This window comes from Syngnathus scovelli, unplaced genomic scaffold, assembly GCF_024217435.2.
Source record: "Syngnathus scovelli strain Florida unplaced genomic scaffold, RoL_Ssco_1.2 HiC_scaffold_513, whole genome shotgun sequence".
Classification (NCBI taxonomy): Eukaryota; Metazoa; Chordata; class Actinopteri; order Syngnathiformes; family Syngnathidae; genus Syngnathus; species Syngnathus scovelli.
The window spans coordinates 10,885-19,362 of record NW_026061619.1 but is presented as its reverse complement, the minus strand read 5'-3'; the positions used below and the strand labels follow the sequence as shown (position 1 = coordinate 19,362).

At 49.2% G+C, this 8,478-nt stretch overlaps 2 long non-coding RNA genes across 2 annotated transcripts; both read left to right on the top strand.

The window, feature by feature from the left end:
* The first annotated feature begins 173 nt into the window (after positions 1-173).
* On the top strand, positions 174-494 carry LOC125969853 (uncharacterized). Its single transcript, XR_011086440.1, has 3 exons — positions 174-246; positions 329-384; positions 449-494. It is a non-coding gene; the product is annotated as an uncharacterized lncRNA (long non-coding RNA).
* A 5,573-nt stretch (positions 495-6,067) lies between these two features.
* LOC125969852 (uncharacterized) lies at positions 6,068-6,462 on the top strand. The gene is made up of 3 exons (XR_007481764.2): positions 6,068-6,214; positions 6,297-6,352; positions 6,417-6,462. It is a non-coding gene; the product is annotated as an uncharacterized lncRNA (long non-coding RNA).
* Positions 6,463-8,478: the final 2,016 nt, after the last annotated feature.

Here is an 8,478-nt window from a genome sequence, read left to right as displayed (position 1 = left end):
ATTCCAACATAATCCTACGATAAAGATAACCTGGAAAACCCTAACAGCTCCCATTTCATGGTGGGAGCAACACTGCCTCCCGGCGGATGGAAGAAGGTTTACCTTTCAACACGTGTGTGTGTGTGTGTGTGTGTGTGTATGTGTGTGTGTGCGTGTGTGCGTGTGCGTGTGTGTGTGGACAATGTCACGGGTCGTTTCAACAGTCAGTTCAAGACCTATGCCATCTGTGGCGCCATCCGCAGAATGGTGAGTCATCCTGGATTGTGTTCAATGGTTCAAATGCTTGTGGTTTTTTACATGTGCGTGTTGTCTCCTAAATGCAAAACAGGGGGAGTCTGATGATTCCATCCTCAGGCTGGCAAAGAATGATGGTGTTGTTGCCAAGTAAGATGACATTTTTGTCATCAGCACGTATCTTGTGTTATAATGTGCATTTTTCTCTCCATAGGAACATCTGAGTGATATCTTTAAAATAAAATGTAACAAAATCCAAATGCTTTATTGGTCCTGGTTTTTATTTTATTTTAATTTTTTTTAGCGCATAGAGCACATTTGTTTTGTTTGTTTTTTAAAGTCCATTAGATTACAATTACAAAGTGAATAATTATCCCAGTAAAAATACTGAATTTTTGTCCTGTCATCCGTACATACATCATCTACCGATTATCTGGAGGTTGGGCCGTAGAGGCAGCATTTTCAGCAAGAAAGCCCAGACTTCCTTATCTCCAGCCACTTCTTCTAGCTCTTCCCGATGTATCCCAAGGAGTTCCCAGGCCAGCTGGGAGTCGGGAGCTGTGTCCAAATTCACAGGGTGCGTTCTCCGAAGGCCGTTTTTTAGGATGCATGACGTAACTTTCGGCGTGACTCAGCTGCCCAAGTAGTTGAAACGCAGGGATGTTTTTTCACTTGTTGAATATGAACGTCCATCCATCCATCCATCCATCCATCCATCCATCCATCCATCCATCCATCTTCTTCCGCTTATCCGGGGTCGGGTCGCGGGGGCAACAGCTTCAGGAGGGACTCCCAGACTTCCCTCTCCCCAGCCACTTCATCCAGCTCATCCCGGGGGATCCCAAGGCGTTCCCAGGCCAGCTGAGAGACATAGTCTCTCCAGCGCGTCCTGGGTCGTCCCCGGGGTCTCCTACCGGTGGGACATGCCCGGAACACCTCCCCAGGGAGGCGTCCAGGAGGCATCCTGATAAGATGCCCGAGCCACCTCATCTGGCTCCTCTCAACGTGGAGGAGTAGCGACTCTACTCCGAGTCTCTCCCGGATGACCGAGCTTCTCACCCTATCTCTAAGGGAGAGCCCGGACATCCTGCGGAGAAAACTCATTTCGGCCGCTTGTATCCGAGATCTCGTTCTTTCGGTCACGACCCATAGCTCGTGACCATAGGTGAGGGTAGGAGCGTAAATCGACCGGTAAATTGAGAGCTTTGCCTTTTGGCTCAGCTCTCGCTTCACCACAACGGACCGGTACAGGGTCCGCATTACTGCCGACGCTGCACCGATCCGCCTGTCGATCTCACGCTCCATCCTCCCCTCACTCGTGAACAAGACTCCAAGATACTTGAACTCCTCCACTTGGGGCAGGATCTCATCCCCGATCCGGAGAGGGCATTCCACCCTTTTCCGATCGAGGACCATGGACTCGGATTTGGAGGTGCTGACCCTCATCCCGACCGCTTCACACTCGGCTGCGAACCGTTCCAGCGAGAGCTGGAGATCACGGCCTGAAGAAGCCAACAGCACCACGTCATCTGCAAAAAGCAGAGACGCGATGCTGAGGTCCCCAAACCGGACCCCCTCAACGCCTCGGCTGCGCCTAGAAATTCTGTCCATAAAAATTATGAACAGAATCGGTGACAAAGGGCAGCCTTGGCGGAGTCCAACCCTCACTGGGAACGAATCCGACTTACTGCCGGAAATGCGGACCAGACTCTGGCATCGGTGATACAGGGACCGAACCGCCCTTATCAGTTGGCTTGGCACCCCGTACTCCCGAAGCACCCTCCACAGAACCTCCCGAGGGACACGGTCAAACGCCTTCTCCAAGTCCACAAAACACATGTGGACTGGTTGGGCAAACTCCCATGCACCCTCGAGGATCCTGCCGAGGGTGTAGAGCTGGTCCACTGTTCCACGGCCAGGACGAAAGCCACACTGCTCCTCCTGAATCCGAGGTTCGACCTCCCGACGGACCCTCCTCTCCAGCACCCCTGAATAGACCTTACCAGGGAGGCTGAGGAGTGTGATTCCCCTGTAATTGGAACACACCCTCCGGTCCCCCTTCTTAAAGAGGGGAACCACCACCCCAGTCTGCCAATCCAGAGGCACTGTCCCCGATGTCCACGCAACGTTGTAGAGGCGTGTCAGCCATGACAGCCCCACAACATCCAGAGCCTTTAAGAACTCTGGGCGGATCTCATCCACCCCCGGGGCCTTGCCACCGAGGAGTTTTTTAACTACCTCAGTGACTTCGACCCCAGAGATTGGAGAATCCGCCTCAGAGTCTCTAGGCCCTGCTTCCTCAATGGAAGGCGTGTAGGTGGAATTGAGGAGGTCTTCGAAGTATTCTCCCCACCGACTCACGACGTCCCGAGTCGAGGTCAGCAGCACGCCATCCCCACTGTAAACAGTGTTGACGTTGCACTGCTTCCCCCTCCTGAGACGCCGGATGGTGGACCAGAATTTCCTCGAAGCCGTCCGAAAGTCATTCTCCATGGCCTCACCGAACTCCTCCCACGCCCGGGTTTTTGCCTCAGCAACCGCCGAAGCCGCGTTCCGCTTGGCCATCCGGTACCTCTCAGCTGCCTCCGGAGTCCCGCAGGCCAAAACGGCCCGATAGGACTCCTTCTTCAGCTTGACGGCATCCCTTACCGCCGGTGTCCACCAGCGGGTTCGGGGGTTGCCGCCACGACAGGCACCAACGACCTTACGGCCACAGCTCCGGTCGGCCGCCTCAACAATGGAGGCGCGGAACATGGTCCACTCAGACTCAATGTCCCCCGCCTCCCCCGGGACGTGGGAAAAGCTCTGCCGGAGGTGGGAGTTGAAGCTCTTCCTGACAGGAGATTCTGCCAGACGTTCCCAGCAGACCCTCACAGAGCGTTTGGGTCTGCCAGGTCGGACCGGCATCTTCCCCCACCATCGGAGCCAACCCACCACCAGGTGGTGATCAGTTGACAGCTCCGCCCCTCTCTTCACCCGAGTGTCCAAAACATGCGGCCGCAAATCCGATGACACGACTACAAAGTCGATCATCGAACTGCGGCCTAGGGTGTCCTGGTGCCAAGTGCACACATGGACACCCTTATGTTTGAACATGGTGTTCATTATTGAAAATCCGTGTCGAGCACAGAAGTCCAACAATAGAACACCGCTCGGGTTCAGATCAGGGGGGCCGTTCCTCCCAATCACGCCCTTCCAGGTCTCACTGTCATTGCCCACGTGAGCATTGAAGTCACCCAGTAGAACGATAGAGTCCCCAGAAGGAGCGCTATCCAGCACTTCCTCCAGGGACCCCAAGAAGGGTGGGTACTCTGAGCTGCTGTTTGGTGCATAGACACAAACAACAGTCAGGGCCCGTCCCCCCACCCAAAGGCGGAGGGAGGCTACCCTCTCGTTCACCGGGGTGAACCCCAATGTGCAGGCGCCCAGCCGGGGGGCAATAAGTATACCCACACCTGCTCGACGCCTCTCACCGTGGGCAACTCCAGAGTGGAAGAGAGTCCAGCCCCTCTCGAGAGGGCTTGTACCGGAACCCAAACTGTGTGTGGAGGCTAGTCCGACTATATCTAGTCGGAATCTTTCTGCCTCACACACCAGCTCGGGCTCCTTTCCAGCCAGAGAGGTGACATTCCATGTCCCAAGAGCCAGCTTCTGCAGCCGGGGATCAGACCGCCAAGGTCCCCGCCTTTGGCTGCCGCCCAGCTCACATTGCACCCGACCCCTTCGGCCCCTCCCACAGGTGGTGAGCCCATGGGAAGGGGGACCCACGTTTCCATTTCGGGCTATGCCCGGCCGGGCCCCATGGGCGAAGGCCCGGCCACCAGACGCTCGCCTTCGAGCCCCGCCTCCAGGCCTGGCTCCAGAGGGAGGCCCCGGTGACCCGCGTCCGGGCGAGGGAAAACTAAGTCCATTTATATCACTCATCATAAGGGGCTTGTGAGCCGTGCTTTGTCTGGCCCCTCACCTAGGACCCGTTTGCCATGGGTGACCCTACCAGGGGCATGAAGCCCCCGACAACATGGCTCCTAGGATCATAGGGGCACGCAAACCCCTCCACCACGATAAGGTGACGACTCGCGGAGGGGTGAATATGAACGTAACAGTTAAAATCCACCTGTTTTTCACCATCTGAACGAGTGGCTATTTTGCTCACCAGTTTTCTAAAGCTGAACTGCGATTGTTTTTGACTTGAGACCTGGCAACTGTGATGTCATTTTTAGTCGGCAGCGAGTGGCAATATGGTTGCCCCCCTGTGATGGATAAGAACGAGTGAATTTTGTTACTTATCTCATTCCAAGGACGCAATATTAATAAGAATGATGTATTTCGGCTCCTGTGGGCATATATAACATATTTTAAATAAAATGTTGGGTTGAGTTACCCTTTAATAGGAGTGGAGCGCACTCTTGCTCTCTGAACATGCCTACTCACAGAGTAGTGCTACTTTGCTGGAGCACATCCTCGCACTCTGGGCAGTAGTCATGGACACCCTGAACTGGTTGTCACCAAATCGCGGGACACACATAGACGAATAACCATTAACACTCAAACCTACAGACAATTTATAGTCGTCAGTCGGCCTACCATGCACGTCTATTCAACATTGGAGAACATTGGAATACCAGGAGGAAACCCAGGCAGGCATGGGGAGAACATGCGAGCTCCACTCAGAAAGTCCGTAGCCGAAATCGGACCCACAACCTTTGCATTGTAAGCCAAACATGCTAACCAGTGCTCCACCATGCTGCCAAATAAAAAGTTTTACTGGGTTAATTGTAGTACATACTGTTGGGTTGACAACATTTATCTGAAATCAATCTCAGAGGCGGTAGGTCTTTTTGGCTTAGCGTTTTCTTCTGCGCAGAAGGGCGCACCCCAAACACACGCAACAAGTGTGGCTGAGATCCGCGCTCTGCTCGAATTTAGCCGTGCCTTTTATTGAGAGAGAAACAAAGGGGCAAGTGTACATGATCGGGCAGGTTCCCAGGCAGGAAGTACATTCCATAGTTATCTCATTACCACAGAACAAATGGGATACTCTTATGGACGGAGCAGTATGGACGTCTCATGACTATTAGCTTAACAAAGACCTAGTCTTAGTGGCCCTGGGAATACATCCCTGTGCCGTACTCATGACTTCAACTAAAAGGACTTGCTTGTCTCGCGTGTGGTTCTTGCAAAATAAGTTAGAGTGAGCACAACTCTAACACCTTTTATGATTGGTGTTAGAGATTTGCTCACTCACACTTATTTTGCAAGAACCACACGGGAGACAAGCAAGTTCTTTTAGACACCTGCAGGTGGAGAGTTCACTCGCTCAGGAATGAAGTCTGAAAACCCTCCCAACTGCAAGGACATATTTATTAAGAGAAAGAGTGGGGGCTGGTGTAGACTGAATAGGAAGCCCAAAACATATCAGGAGGAACTTTTACGACCTTGTGTAGGATGAGACAAGGTACGTTATTTATTACCGGTTGCATTCCAACATAATCATACGATAAGGATAATCTGAAAAACCCTAACAATTGGGAAGAGGTAGCTAATATTTCTTGACATTTTAGTATGTTGATATTGCCTTCTAACTTGCAAAGGTTTTGCTACGATTGGGTGTATTGTATGACAAGGCGACAAAACTTGTTTTGCCAAACTCTGACCTTTCTGTGTTCATTAAAAGATCAATATTTCTGCAGTGAAGCAAATTTATTTTCATACATTACACCTCATTTGGGTGAGTCAAAGTCAGGTTATAAGCCATTGTTTCTACAACATGGACAAGCGACAGAACTTCTGTCAGACACTGTATATAGTTTGTCCTTTTTCAAGCTCTATGTACGTTCTGTATTATATGTAATGTGGACGTATTTCTATGTATGAAATAAAGTCATTCATTCAACTATGTCTGCTACAGGTGGACAAGGTCACGGGTCGTTTCAACGGTCAGTTCAAGACCTATGCCATCTGTGGCGCCATCCGCAGAATGGTGAGTCATCCTGGATTGTGTTCAATGGTTCAAATGCTTGTGGTTTTTTACATGTGCGTGTTCTCTCCTAAATGCAAAACAGGGGGAGTCTGATGATTCCATCCTCAGGCTGGCAAAGAATGATGGTGTTGTTGCCAAGTAAGATGACATTTTTGTCATCAGCACGCATCTTGTGTTATAACGTGCATTTTTCTCTCCATAGGAACATCTGAGTGATATCTTTAAAATAAAATGTAACAAAATCCAAATGCTTTATTGGTCCTGGTTTTTATTTTATTTTAATTTTTTTTAGCGCATAGAGCACATTTGTTTTGTTTGTTTTTTAAAGTCCATTAGATTACAATTACAAAGTGAATAATTATCCCAGTAAAAATACTGAATTTTTGTCCTGTCATCCGTACATACATCATCTACCGATTATCTGGAGGTTGGGCCGTAGAGGCAGCATTTTCAGCAAGAAAGCCCAGACTTCCTTATCTCCAGCCACTTCTTCTAGCTCTTCCCGATGTATCCCAAGGAGTTCCCAGGCCAGCTGGGAGTCGGGAGCTGTGTCCAAATTCACAGGGTGCGTTCTCCGAAGGCCGTTTTTTAGGATGCATGACGTAACTTTCGGCGTGACTCAGCTGCCCAAGTAGTTAAAACGCAGGGATGTTTTTTTCACTTGTTGAATATGAACGTAACAGTTAAAATCCACCTGTTTTTCACCATCTGAACGAGTGGCTATTTTGCTCACCAGTTTTCTAAAGCTGAACTGCGATTGTTTTTGACTTGAGACCTGGCAACTGTGATGTCATTTTTAGTCGGCAGCGAGTGGCAATATGGTTGCCCCCCTGTGATGGATAAGAACGAGTGAATTTTGTTACTTATCTCATTCCAAGGACGCAATATTAATAAGAATGATGTATTTCGGCTCCTGTGGGCATATATAACATATTTTAAAGAAAATGTTGGGTTGAGTTACCCTTTAATAGGAGTGGAGCGCACTCTTGCTCTCTGAACATGCCTACTCACAGAGTAGTGCTACTTTGCTGGAGCACATCCTCGCACTCTGGGCAGTAGTCATGGACACCCTGAACTGGTTGTCACCAAATCGCGGGACACACATAGACGAATAACCATTAACACTCAAACCTACAGACAATTTATAGTCGTCAGTCGGCCTACCATGCACGTCTATTCAACATTGGAGAACATTGGAATACCAGGAGGAAACCCAGGCAGGCATGGGGAGAACATGCGAGCTCCACTCAGAAAGTCCGTAGCCGAAATCGGACCCACAACCTTTGCATTGTAAGGCAAACATGCTAACCAGTGCTCCACCATGCTGCCAAATAAAAAGTTTTACTGGGTTAATTGTAGTACATACTGTTGGGTTGACAACATTTATCTGAAATCAATCTCAGAGGCGGTAGGTCTTTTTGGCTTAGCGTTTTCTTCTGCGCAGAAGGGTGCACCCCAAACACACGCAACAAGTGTGGCTGAGATCCGCGCTCTGCTCGAATTTAGCCGTGCCTTTTATTGAGAGAGAAACAAAGGGGCAAGTGTACATGATCGGGTAGGTTCCCAGGCAGGAAGTACATTCCATAGTTATCTCATTACCACAGAACAAATGGGATACTCTTATGGACGGAGCAGTATGGACGTCTCATGACTATTAGCTTAACAAAGACCTAGTCTTAGTGGCCCTGGGAATACATCCCTGTGCCGTACTCATGACTTCAACTTAAATAAGACCTCTATCTGCTTCACCCATCCCATGACAATCATGATCTGAACATGTCTAGCTAACTATGGGGCTTATTGTATAGCGCGGCTAATGACTCCAGTCATTAGCCGGCCATATGCCCCCAAGTCATTTTCACAAGGCTAGATGGTCACATACTGCGGAGAATCTTGCACACAAAAGTAGATACATAGAATCCAATGATAAAAAAGTATATCATTTCCAACACATACCGTAATTTCCGGTGTACAAGCCGCGACTTTTTTCCAAAATTTTGAACCCTGCGGCTTATAGTCAGGTGCGTCTTATATAAGATTTTTTTCGTGATTTTTGTGATGACTTGATCACTTTTACTCTTAACACTATTATATACAGTAAAAGCTACAAAACAAACTGACAAATAAGTCGTTTTCAAATCAGACGAGTAAAAACTGGTCAAATATTTTTTTAAAAAGATATTAAAAGTGAAGACAATTTGCAATTCTAGTAATGACACATGAATTTGATGCACAATTTGTCTTCGCGGGCCACATAGAATGAT